Below are 13,948 nucleotides of genomic sequence, written 5' to 3'. Positions count from 1 at the left end.
TGCCTATAGTCCTGTAGCCCAACCGATCCTGGTGTCCCTGGTGTCCCTGGTGTCCTGAGGCAACTCATTGGTCTTGGCCATGGTGAACAGGTTGGAGAGTGGACAGGTGTCTTTTATAGAGGTAACAAGTCTAAACAGGCGCAGTTAGTTCAGCTAATGAGAGTGGAGTAGGAGGAGCTACAGGTAATGAGTGCAGGGTAGGAGGAGCTACAGGTAATGAGTGCAGGGTAGGAGGAGCTACAGGTAATGAGTGCAGGGTAGGAGGAGCTACAGGTAATGAGTACAGGGTAGGAGGAGCTACAGGTAATGAGTACAGGGTAGGAGGAGCTACAGGTAATGAGTGCAGGGTAGGAGGAGCTACAGGTAATGAGTGCAGGGTAGGAGGAGCTACAGGTAATGAGTGCAGGGTAGGAGGAGCTACAGGTAATGAGTGCAGGGTAGGAGGAGCTACAGGTCATGAGTGCAGGGTAGGAGGAGCTACAGGTAATGAGTACAGGGTAGGAGGAGCTACAGGTAATGAGTACAGGGTAGGAGGAGCTACAGGTAATGAGTGCAGGGTAGGAGGAGCTACAGGTAATGAGTGCAGGGTAGGAGGATCTACAGGTAATGAGTGCAGGGTAGGAGGAGCTACAGGTAATGAGTGCAGGGTAGGAGGAGCTACAGGTAATGAGTACAGGGTAGGAGGAGCTACAGGTAATGAGTACAGGGTAGGAGGAGCTACAGGTAATGAGTGCAGGGTAGGAGGAGCTACAGGTAATGAGTGTGGCGTAGGAGGAGCTACAGGTAATGAGTGCAGGGTAGGAGGAGCTACAGGTAATGAGTGCAGGGTAGGAGGAGCTACAGGTAATGAGTGCAGGGTAGGAGGAGCTACAGGTAATGAGTGCAGGGTAGGAGGAGCTACAGGTAATGAGTACAGGGTAGGAGGAGCTACAGGTAATGAGTACAGGGTAGGAGGAGCTACAGGTAATGAGTGCAGGGTAGGAGGAGCTACAGGTAATGAGTGTGGCGTAGGAGGAGCTACAGGTAATGAGTGTGGCGTAGGAGGAGCTACAGGTAATGAGTACAAGGTAAGAGGAGCTACAGGTAATGAGTGTGGAGTAGGAGGAGCTAGAGGTAATGAGTGCAGGTTAGGATGAGCTACAGGTAATCAGTACAGGGTAGGAGGGGCTACAGGTAATGAGTGCAGGGTGGGAGGGGCTACAGGTAATGAGTACAGGGTAGGAGGGGCTACAGATAATCAGTACAGGGTAGGAGGAGCTAAAGGTAATGCGTGCAGGGTAGGATGAGCTACAGGTAATGAGTGCAGGGTAGGAGGAGCTACAGGTAATGAGTGCAGGGTAGGAGGTGCTACAGGTAATGAGTGCAGGGTAGGAGGAGCTACAGGTAATGAGTGCAGGGTAGGAAGGGCTACAGGTAATGAGTGTGGCGTAGGAGGAGCTACAGGTAATGAGTACAGGGTAGGATGAGCTGCAGGTAATCAGTACAGGGTAGGAGGGGCTACAGGTAATGAGTGCAGGGTAGGAGGGGCTACAGGTAATCAGTACAGGGTAGGAGGGGCTACAGATAATCAGTACAGGGTAGGAGGGGCTACAGGTAATGAGTGCAGGGTAGGAGGAGCTACAGGTAATGAGTGCAGGGTAGGAGGAGCTACAGGTAATGAGTGCAGGGTAGGATGAGCTACAGGTAATCAGTACAGAGTAGGATGAGCTACAGGTAATGAGTGCAGGGTAGGAGGGGCTACAGGTAATGAGTGCAGGGTAGGAGGGGCTACAGGTAATGAGTGTGGCGTAGGAGGAGCTACAGGTAATGAGTACAGGGTAGGAGGGGCTACAGGTAATGAGTACAAGGTAGGAGGAGCTACAGGTAATGAGTGTGGAGTAGGAGGAGCTAGAGGTAATGAGTACAGGGTAGGATGAGCTACAGGTAATCAGTACAGGGTAGGATAAGCTACAGGTAATGAGTGCAGGGTAGGAGGGGCTACAGGTAATGAGTGCAGGGTAGGAGGGGCTACAGGTAATCAGTACAGGGTAGGAGGGGCTACAGGTAATCAGTACAGGGTAGGAGGGACTACAGGTAATCAGTACAGGGTAGGAGGGGCTACAGGTAATCAGTACAGGGTAGAAGGGGGTACAGGTAATGAGTGCAGGGTAGGAGGGGCTACAGGTAATGAGTGCAGGGTAGGAGGGGCTACAGGTAATCAGTACAGGGTAGGAGGGGCTACAGATAATCAGTACAGGGTAGGAGGGGCTACAGGTAATGAGTGCAGGGTAGGAGGAGCTACAGGTAATGAGTGCAGGGTAGGAGGGGCTACAGGTAATCAGTACAGGGTAGGAGGGGCTACAGGTAATGAGTGCAGGGTAGGAGGGGCTACAGGTAATGAGTGCAGGGTAGGAGGGGCTACAGGTAATCAGTACAGGGTAGAAGGGGGTACAGGTAATGAGTGCAGGGTAGGAGGGGCTACAGGTAATGAGTGCAGGGTAGGAGGGGCTACAGGTAATCAGTACAGGGTAGGAGGGACTACAGGTAATGAGTGCAGGGTAGGAGGAGCTTCTTACAGAAAACAGATCTGAGAGAGACAGAATTCTTGTTGTTTGGTAGGTGATCAGATACATAGTTCATGCAATAAAATGCAAATTAATTATTTAAATAAATCTTACATTGTGAATTTCTGAATTATTTTTAGATTCTATCTCTGACCTATGACCTATGATAAAAATATGCAGATCTCTCCATTCTATGTAGGTCGGAAAACTAGTAATATCAGCAGTGCATAGGTTTATCCATCAGCAGAATAGTGAGTGCAGCTCCGCAGTATAATAAGTACATAAATGGTGACGTCCCCTTCAAACAGACATGAGCAGGCACTTGGTGAACACAACTTCCTCACTGGGGCTCATTTACTAAGGGCTTTGTGATGCACTTCAGTCGGACTGTGCACATTCTTCATGGCTAAAACTTCTTGCACTGGTAAGAAGTGTCTGCACCGGGATTGTGGCGCATGCGACCCTTTTGTGGTACGGCTGCGCTGGTCTCCATGCGACACACATTAGAAGGCGTGCTGATGGACGGTCCGGCTGATAAGGACCGATCACCATATTTAACTTTGAAATTGTGTCGCACTCAATGGGGCAGATTTACTTACCCGGTCCGTTCGCGATCCAGCGGCGCGTTCTCTGCGCTGGATTCGGGTCCGGCCGGGATTCACTAAGGTAGTACCTCCGCCGTCCACCAGGTGGCGCTGCTGCGCTGAAGTTCCCCGGAGGCGCGCTGGAATGCCCATAAAATTCACCGGCCTATACCTGGTGAAGGTAAGTGTAATTTTCGCAACACATTTTTTGTCTTAAATGTGGCGGTTTTTCCGAATCCGTCGGGTTTTCGTTCGGCCACGCCCCCCGATTTCCGTCGCGTGCATGCCAGCGCCGATGCGCCACAATCTGATCGCGTGTGCCAAAATCCCGGGGCAATTCAAGTACAATTGGCGCAAATCGGAAATATTCGGGTAACACGTCGGGAAAACGCAAATCCGGCCCTTAGTAAATGACCCCCCATGTGTTAAAGGCGCACCACAAAAAAGTTGGTGAACTCTGTCGGACCTGAGCGGGGAGGCAACACATTCATGATTTCTGGCGCATGATCTTAGTGAATCGCTGTACCCATTATACACAGACAATGCACTTTCAGTGAACTCGAGTGACCTGGTAAGCAAATGAGCCCCATTGGGTCACATAATAGTGGAAATATAACAATAAAATTCTAGATATGAAACCTGTAGACATTTCCCTCCTGTCCGTCAGATGTCTCCTCCTTATGAGGGGATAGAAATAATAGACGTCTGACACTGAGCGCAGGGTAGTAAAGTGGGAACCAGCGACACCCTTGGGTGCTATTTTTGGTATCTGTGAACGTCACCAGCGACCAAACATATTTATCACCACAGGCCTGGCAGGAAGCAGAGGTCGTGTCTTGTAACTGCTACATGTCAGTGTATGGGGCGGCTCATACACTCACCGCAGCCTCCGGGACACCAGCAGCTCCATGGACTCTCTGACATCCATGCACTGACCTGCCAGGTAAGACACCAGGGATAATTCACATTCTGGAAGAAAAACAAGTTGCGGGGGTCTGAGCTTTATAGATTTTCTTGTAAAAGAGGGTTTTCAGGGTAAGTGACGTCTTAAAAAGAAGATAAAACTTCTGTTATTATTCCACAATGTATAGAATGCAGGAAACTATTGTAGTAAGTGTTTATTTACAAACATTAAACATAAAAGTTGCAACATTTGTAGCAAAAAGTCACCTCCTTACATGATCCGGAGGAGCTCGAATCGCCTCCCTGCCTCTATTAGGGTGCGTACAGCAGACGGGCCGAGGGGCAAGTGCTTCTGGTGGATTATTAAGGCTGCGGTCATACATGCAGTTTTTTTGGTTGTTTTTTATGCAATTTTTATAAACCAATAAAAGGGATATACAGGCAGTCCCCGGGTTACACATAAGAGAGGTTCCATAGGTTCGGTCTTAAGTGTCGAAACTGTATATTTTACAATTACAATTACAACATTTTACAATTAGTAATTCTAAACAAAAAATTTTTTTTGCCCCAGTGGCAATTTTTGCTGTAATTGGACCAAGGATCATCAATAAAGCTTCATTACAGACACCTTACAGCTGATTATTGCAGCTTGGGACTATAGTAACATCCAGAGAGGTCACCAGAGGTCACAGGGGGCAGAGGGGTTCGTCTGTAACTAGGGGTCGTCTGTAAGTTGGGTGTCCTTAAGTAGGGGACCGCCTGTATCAGAATTACTTGCATATTTTTTACTTTTTTGTGTCGGGGGTTGCACATTAAATGCTGAATCGTTATGACTTTGTTTGTGAATTAATGTTAAAGGAAAAATAACAATAATATAACAATATAATAATAATAATAATGATATTTTTGGGGGGGGGGGTGCACAAAAAAGCTGAACACAAGATCTTCATGACTTTATGAGTAATTTGAGCTTAAAGGTGAGATAATTGGGCTAAGAATTTACTTTTATAACAATAATAATTATTTTAAATTTTTATCATTATTACTATGACGATTATTTTATTAGGATTATAAATGTATTGTTTTGTTTATTGTGTTATTAGCATTATTTTTGTATTATTATGCATATTATTTTTGGTATTTTTTTTTATGACTTAGATTATTAGCATTATAATGTCTATTATTATTTGTATTATTATTTGTTATGACATTACCATATGTCGTTATTGTTTTTATATTTTATTTGACATTCGTTTAATACATTTTTACGAATATATTTAGCGGTAATACTTCATTGCAACTACTTGTGATGTCTTAATTTAGCATTTTTGACATATTTTCTACTATATTATTTTTTATTATATTATTACTGTAATTGTTGATGATGAGTGGTATAAGAGCTGATTCTTAGCTTATCATTATTATTTTACATTTTTTATAATATATAACAATGATTACATTATTGATGGATCTGGTAGATGGACAGAAATTATTATTATTATTGGTCTCTTTCGATGTGTGTCTATATAATATAGACCCTCAGGGCTCAGTCAGGTAACGTTAATCCGGGCGTACATTTTGTGGAGCTTTTGACTATCCCATGCACATGAACCCCCAGCACATGCACACCCAGCATATGCACACCCAGCATATGCACCCCCAGCACATGCACCCCCAGCACATGCACCCCCAGCTCATGCACCCCCAAGCACATGCACCCCCGGCTCATGCACCCCCAAGCACATGCACCCCCGGCTCATGCTCCCCCATCTCATGCACCCCCAGCACATGCACCCGCAACACTTGCACGCCCAGCACTTGCACGCCCAGCACATACACACCCCGCACATGCACCCCCAGCTAATGCACCCCCAGCACATGCACCCTCAGCACATGCACCCCCGGCTCATGCACCCCCAGCACATGCACCCCCAGCACATGCACCCCCGGCTTGGCTGATTGTACATATTTTTGGTAGTCGCTTTTCTCCTCAGAACAAAAGGATCGGACACTAAGAATCCAATTTCATCTCCACAAAATCTACTATAAGAGTCCGGAGACCCCCGTTTATATTATAAGGGAGGATGGTCCTACTGAAATCGGTGGGTTTTGGCAGGTGATGTCCTCTGTTTATGGCCAAATTTTTATAACTCAATGAAGGACAAGGATTCTTTGGAGCCATCGATGACGTCTTCCCTCCATCTTCATCTTCCATGTCAGTAATAAGATCAATAGGAAATGTGGGATCATCCCATAAGAGATCGGCTACAAATAACCCTCTGAATGTCCATGAGCCAAATATGACTGAGCCGAAGCAAAGGTTCCCTGCGCTCGGGTCATTAGTTTTACTTCTCAACACTTGGTTCTTTATTGGGTTCTTAAAAATTTTTTCATTAAAACTTCTAAAAAGACCTCATTTACATGGGGAGATGTATAGGAATATGTACTGATCGTACGGTTACTGGTGTCCAGCGATGGATCTTATACAATGTCTCAGTATTTTAGATTTTGTTATTCACAGACTTCACAGAACTCCAGAATGGATGCACAAGATATAGAAATAAATATAATGATAAATGTATGAAATGTGGTGAAGAATGAGGAGTAGATTGGTTTCATACTCGAGTACAGGCTGTCCCCTACTTAAGGACACCGGACTTACAGACGATCCCCTCTGCCCACTGTGACCTCTGGTGACCTCTCTGGATGTTACTATAGTCCCAGACTGCAATGATCAGCTGTAAGGAGTCTGTAATGAAGATTTATTGATTATCCTTGGTCCCATTACAGCAAAAAAATTTTAAACTCCAAATGTCACTGGGGCAAAAAAATTTTTGTCTGCAGCTACAATTATAAAGTATACAGTTTACAGACTTACATACAAATTCAGAACAAACCTATGGAACCTATCTTGTATGTAACCAGGGGACTGCCTGTATAGAAAAATAGTAAATATACTTACCCTCCGGCACTCACCTCCTGGCGTCTTCTTCTCCTCGCGGGTGCTCCAAGCCCCTCACAGGAGTCTATGCGCTCTGCCCCCGCACACATTATAATGTGGGGTGTCGCCTCCTGCTGGTGTGTGCGGGCAGAGTGCATAGACTACCCTCTGCCTGGAGGAGCGGCGAGAAGGAGAGGAGCTGAAGGGAGCGCTGGAGGGTAAGTATATGGTTATTATTTTTTTGCTTGACATTTTATGATACTGGGGACCCTGCTGGGCATTTATTAGGTGGGCCGTGCTGGGCATTTATTAGGTGGGCCGTGCTGGGCATTTATCAGGTGGGCCATGCTGGGCATTTATCAGGTGGGCCGTGTTGGGCATTTTTTTACATGTGAATGATGTCATTGTTACTGGTGCCGCGATTGTTCATATGGAACAGATTCTTCTGTAAGACCATTAGAGACAAGGAGCAGTTTCAGATCTTTCCCATCTTGAGGTTCTTCAGAGTCGTAGCTCAGGTGTCCTCTCGTTTTCTGCTATGTGAGCGCTTTGGTTACGGCCCAGTGACCCGGAAGTACCGAGAACTTGAAACAGAAGCCCCATCAGCATAGCCCCAACTACTCCTCTTGGTTTATTCTTCTATGTTCCCAATATGCAGCAAACACTTACTGGCTATGGAGAGGGCTCAGCCCATGAGCCTTCTCCAAGCACCAGCAGATACATCACACATCAGTAACGCGTCAGACATGCTTGGTGTAAGGGGGCTGCCTTTCATGGTATCAAAAAGAGGCATTGTTTTCCTTTTTCCACCTTGGAAAACATATTTACATATTTCCCAGAATTCCCTAGTGAAGCATCAATGGCTATAAGTCTCCACACACCTACATAGTGGCCTTAATTGGCAAAGTCTCCATAAGGAGAACAAATATTTATTGGGTTTTTACACTTTACTACTTTTGCACCAAAAACCTACATTTCTATACTCTGCGCGAGGGCTTGTTTTTTCCTATAGGAGTAGGAATTGTCATTTGTGAGCATTTTGGAAACACACATACATACAACTTATTTATCTATGTATTTGGGGGGGGGGGATCATTTAGCATTTTTTCCTGTTGTGGCTTTTAGCCTGTGGACAAAATTTTGCGGTAACTTTATAGTTTCGGAATGTGATAACTATTTATACATTTTCCTTTTATTCATACAAAAAGCATTTTTAATTGGACAAAGTTTTTGTTGTATTTCCCTTTTATAAAAATACAGTCTGTCCATTCTAATTCCCCAATTTAATCATTTTTTTATTTATTTTATCTTGTTCTTTTAACAATTTTTTTGGCCCCCTCGTATGTTTGAAGTCTTGGCTGTCTGGTTATTCATATACAGGTGGTCCCCTACTTAAGGACACCTGACTTACAGACAACCCATAGTTACAGACGGACCCCTCTGCCCACTGTGACCTCTGGTGACCTCTCTGGATGTTACTATAGTCCCAGACTGCAATGATCAGCTGTAAGATGTCTGTAATGAAGCTTTATTCATAATTCTTGGTCCAATTACAGCAAAAATTTTGAAACTTCAATTGTCACTGGGGCAAAAGAAAAAAATTTGTCTAGAACTTCAATTATAACATATACAGTTTCGACTTACATACAAATTCAACTTAAGAACAAACCTCCGGACCCTATCTTGTATGTAACCCGGGGACTGCCTGTAATACACCACAATTCCATTGTTCTTATAACGCTTCATTGTTACACCTGCCTCTGGGTGACCCCTGACATAAGTCCGTGTAGTTACATTATGTGTTGTTACAGAGTGATTATGTTTTACTACTAGACGACACAAATAAGTGGCGGTCATGTGATCAGACGCAGGTGCAGGGTTGGTTACAGTTAGATTGCACTTGTTATGGAGTTTGTGCCAAATATAAAGACAAACAATAAAGAGGTTTCCATTCTACATCAACAAGTAGAGAAGTGAGAAACTTTACAAAAGTCTTCTAAAACTTTACTAAGAGTTAAAGGTGAGAACACTTCTGGGGAAGTGTTGGCACTTTCAATAAATACCTCGGTTGTAGATGTAGTTTGGGCTCTCTGAAAGGTTCCCCATCACTGCACGAGAGGGCCTACAAATACAGTAAAAAAAAAATTTTTTAAACGAAACAAAAAAAAATTCAAATAACCCCCCCCCTAGAAATGAAATAAAAATAACCAAAAAAAACTTATGTGACATCATAAAAGTCCTGATCTATCAAAATATAAAAATGGGTGAACCCTGTCATGGAAAATAGCCCCCAAATGTCTGAATCAACCCCTATTTGGTCATTTTGCAAGTCACAAGAATTGGGATAAAAATTTATGAAAAGGTCAAACAGTCCCCAAAATGGTAACAATAAAAACATCAGCTTGTGCCTCAAAAAATGACACCTTACCTGGCTCCGTGTACGGAAGTATGAAAAAGAGAGTAAAGTACAGGAGTCATTTTTAGTGCACCATAAAAACGAAGCCCACGCGAAAACGGCACGAATGCAATTACTTGTCGATTTCACAGCATTTGGAATTATTTTCCTGCTTCCCAGTACACGGTCGGGAATATTACATACTGTCACTAGGAAGGATGAGAAGAAAACAAGTCCTCACACAGCTCTGTACACAGAAAAATAAAAAGTTATGGATTTTTAAAGGGGGGGAGCAAAAAATGGAAACACGAATGCTAAAAAAGGCCTAGACGGGAAGGGGTTAAGAGGAAATCTCCCACTTATTTGGGTGTATTTGGAATTTTATCTCTAGCCCCCACCATTCCCAAGCAATTCACGTCTTTATTTTCAGATCTTTACTGTCAGATGGGTGGAGCCAGACTTTGCTCCAGCGCAGGACCACTCATCCGACAGTAGGGAACCTTATTAGCATAGATTCAATGGAACTTCAGTAGAAAATATGCTATATTTCCATATACAGAGCTGTTAGGCCCCTTCCACACTAGCGTTTTTCACGTGCGAGTTCTGCGCATGCTTTTGACGCGCAGAACTTGCATTGCACTCTGTCTCATTGTTTCCAATGGGCCTTTCCTCATTTGCGTTGTTTTTCACACGCGTGCTTGCGTTTGCTTTGACACGCGTCAAAATCGCAGCATGCTCTACTTTTGCGCGTTTCACGCACATTTTTCCCGCCCCATTCAAGTCTATGGAGACGAATCAAAAATGCATTGCACTCGCAAGCATTGCAAGTGCAATGCGAGTGCAATGCGTTTTAAATGGATGGGTTGCTAGGTGACATGAATAAGACTATTTCCCCTGCTCGAGATCGAGCATTTAATTAAAAAAACACAGTGAAGAACAGTGAAGTATAGAATAAAAACAGTGAATACAGTGCAGAATAGATTACAGATGTTTGGCACATCTGCTTACTTGTCGGGAGATACGCGCGGAACGGTGCGAACAAAATAGTATGTGAAGAACAATATATATGTGTGTAAAGAACATATAATAGATGTTTCCATACATCTGCAATGTGTTCTTCACACATATATATTGTTCTTCACATGCTATTTTGTTCGCACCGTTCCGCGCGTATCTCCCGACAAGTAAGCAGATGTGCCGGACATCTGTAATCTATTCTTCACTGTGTTCTTTACTGTGTTTTTCTCTTAAATGATCCTGTGTTCACTGTTTTTATTCTATTCTTCACTGTTCTTCACATCTGCTAACTTGTCGGGAGATAATATACGCGCGGAACAGTGAAGAATAGATTGCAGATGTTTGCATACATCTGCTAACTTATCAGAAGACATTCTTTTTCAATTAAATAAAACATTTTATTCCCGAACCATGGTCCCTTTGAAAAAGTCCCATTGACTTAAAAAACGCGCGTGAAAAACGCACCGAAAACGCAAAAAAACGCGAACAACACGCGCGTGAAAAACTCAAAAACGCTAATGACTCCAAGGAAAAATGGAACAAAAACGCAGCCAAAAACGTCAGTTTTTCACGCATTGCACCCTGACGTGAAATGCAACGCTAGTGTGGAAGGGGCCTTATACTTCCATGTTTAATATTCCAATGCCGTGTATTGGGAAGCAGGAAAAAAATTCCAAGTGCAGTGAAATTGGTGAAAAAACGCATTTGCGCCGTTTTCTTGTGGGCTTGGATTTTACGGTTTTCACTGTGCGCCCCACAGGTCTACTTTATTCTTTGGGTCGGTGCGATCACGTGGATAACAAATTTGTATAGGTTTTATAATATTTTCATACAGTTACAAAAATTAAAACCTCCTGTACAAATTTTTTTTTTTTATTTTGCCATCTTGTGGCGCTAATAACTTTTTCATACTTTGATGCACGGAGCTGTGGGTGGTGTCATTTTTTGCGACTTTTGATGACGGTTTCAATGCTACCATTTTTTAGGACTGTGCGGCTTTTTGATCACTTTTTTAACATTTTTGACTTTGGGTGCTATTTTCCATTATGGAGTTAAACGCAGTGAAAAACACTCATTGGGGCAGATTTACTTACCCGGTCCGTTCGCGATCCAGCGGCGCGTTCTCTGCGCTGGATTCGGGTCCGGCCGGGATTTATTAAGGTAGTTCCTCCACCGTCCACCAGTGGAAAAGCATCGGAACGCGCTGGAGTTCACCGGCTCGGGCTGAGTGAAGGTAAGCGCGTCCCAAGCGACACATTTCTTTTTTTAAATGCGGCGGTTTTTCCGAATCCGTCGGGTTTTCGCTCGGCCACGCCCCCCGATTTCCGTCGCGTGCATGCCGGCGCCGATGCGCCACAATCCGATCGCGTGCACCAAAATCCCGGGGCAGTACAGGGAAAATCGGCGCAAATCGGAAATATTCGGGTAACACGTCGGGAAAACGCGAATCGGGCCCTTAGTAAATGACCCCCATTGTGTGTTGATAGGTCGGACAGGTGGTGATACCTGACATGTTTATGATTTTTACTGTTTATGTATATTTATATGACTTCTAGGGAAAGGGGGGTTAATAGAATTTTTACGGGTTTTTTAATTATTTATTTATTTTTTTTAACTTTTTTTTTTTTAACTTTTTTGATTTATTGTTTTACTATTTTTCAGACCCCCTAAGGTACTTTAACCCTAGGTTGTCTGATTGATCCTACCATATACTGACATACTACAGTCTGGCAGTATATGGGGATTTTGCTCATTATTCATTACAATGTGCGAATCGGACATTGTAATGAATAGGTTTAGAAGCAGACCGGAAAACCCGAGGCTGTCATGGCAACCGATCCCCGCCCCCATATGATGTTACGGGGAGGGACACCTCCACCTTCTTGAAGTCGCTGGCAGCTTTGCCGGCTGCGATGGACGGTTTAACAGCCGCGATCGGTGCTAGCACCATTCGTTGGTGTTACCAGTAAGTGTTTGCTGCAAATATACTGCAAACACTTGCCGTCTATGGAGAGGGCTCACGGGGGGCTGTTAAGGGGTTAATTTCTTTAACTGTCAGAGGCGTGGAGCTTGGCAGGGAGCGACTGCCTGGCTCCACCCATATGACTGTTTAGATTTGAAAATAATGACACTAATTGCTCAGGAACAGGGGGGGCTAGTGAGAAAACTCTGGATTAGTAGCTATGAAAAGAAAACTACCAATTTGAAAAAATTATTATAAAATTATGATAATGAGGCTCCGTCACTCCTTTGCCTGACTCTGGCGTTTTTTTCCTCTCACATTAGTTATGTGCTGCAACAGAGAATGATGTGTTGTGCCTAACAGGCATAATAATCAATTGCTGCACCACTGCCCAGCTGCTGTTATGAGTCATCCAGATCAGGTTGATTAGTCCTGTCTGGACAGTTCTGGAAGCTCGGTGTGTAATGTGTTTCCCAAGGTCCTGAATTTTATTTTTGGAGCAAAACCACTCAGATCAGGGATTAAACAAGATATGTTTCTGCATCAGTGTAACTTCAGCATTCTCATTGTATGTTTGGTTCAAATGGCGGTATGCAGAGTGCTCTGTGCACCCTATGGCGGTATGCAGAGTGCTCTGTGCACCCTATGGTGGTATGCAAAGTGCTTTGTGCACCATATAGGGTATGCAAAGTGCTCTGTGCACCATATTGCGGTATGGAGATTGCTCTGTGCACCATATGACAGTATGCAGAGCGCTCTGTGCACCATATGGCAGTATGCAGAGTGCTCTGTGCACCATATGGCGGTATGCAAAGTGCTTTGTGCACCATATGGCGGTATGCAAAGTGCTCTGTGCACCATATGGCGTTATGGAGAGTGCTCTGTGCACCATATGGCGGTATGCAGAGTAACAGGTTCACCATATGGCAGTATGCAGAGGGCTCTGTGCATCAAATGGCGGTATGCAGAGCGCTCTGTGCACCATATGGTGGTATGCAGAGTGCTCTGTGCACCATATGGCAGTATGCAGAGCGCTCTGTGAACCATATGGCGGTATGGAGAGATATTAGATACTTGACCTCCATTGAGTCTGATTGTGTTATTTTTATTCATTCTTGGTATAACTAGAGCAGCAGAAGATGTGACCGGTAATGAGCGTAACTAGTGCAGCAAATATAGACCGGCTTCCTGCCCTGACCTCAGGAAATGCTGATACTGACGGCCTGCACATAGTATAGCGCGGCCCGGGGTGATATGTCAGGAGGATGACATAAGATCATCATATCCCTAGTAAGATACAAGGAACATAAACACTACACAACTGATCCGCAGAATAAGAAAAGTCATAATAGAAACAAATCCGACAAATCCTCCCAAAATCCAATCCCAGTGCTGATATTTGGAGATTAGAGACCAGGATGTGGCACTGACACTGCATAGGTCGCTGCACGAAGAGTCAGGTCACTTTCTGTAAATGTATAGATGTGGTTAAATTTACAAGGTCGGATACAACTGGAACACGCACCATGGTAGACAATGGAGACCAGATGGACCTCATTGTGCATGTCCATAGTCACGGTGCAGGGCCACCTACCAGCGGCC

At 44.3% G+C, this 13,948-nt stretch overlaps 1 protein-coding gene across 2 annotated transcripts in view; it reads left to right on the top strand.

Moving 5' to 3' along the window:
• BLK (BLK proto-oncogene, Src family tyrosine kinase) overlaps positions 1-13,948 on the top strand; it is a 49,856-nt gene continuing 35,908 nt past the window's right edge. Inside the window, exons 1-3 of one of the 2 annotated variants that reach the window (XM_072143811.1) lie at positions 1-121; positions 2,743-2,794; positions 3,938-4,070. The gene's annotated coding sequence lies outside the window, so the exon portion shown is untranslated. Of the gene's footprint in view, positions 122-2,742; positions 2,795-3,937; positions 4,071-4,141; positions 4,163-13,948 lie in introns of those variants that run through there. The other variant, XM_072143812.1, reaches the window with a different exon arrangement.

This window comes from Engystomops pustulosus, chromosome 3 (genome assembly GCF_040894005.1).
Source record: "Engystomops pustulosus chromosome 3, aEngPut4.maternal, whole genome shotgun sequence".
NCBI classification, from domain to species: Eukaryota; Metazoa; Chordata; class Amphibia; order Anura; family Leptodactylidae; genus Engystomops; species Engystomops pustulosus.
The sequence above is the reverse complement of the archived record's forward strand: the minus strand, read 5'-3'. Positions and strand labels throughout refer to the sequence as shown.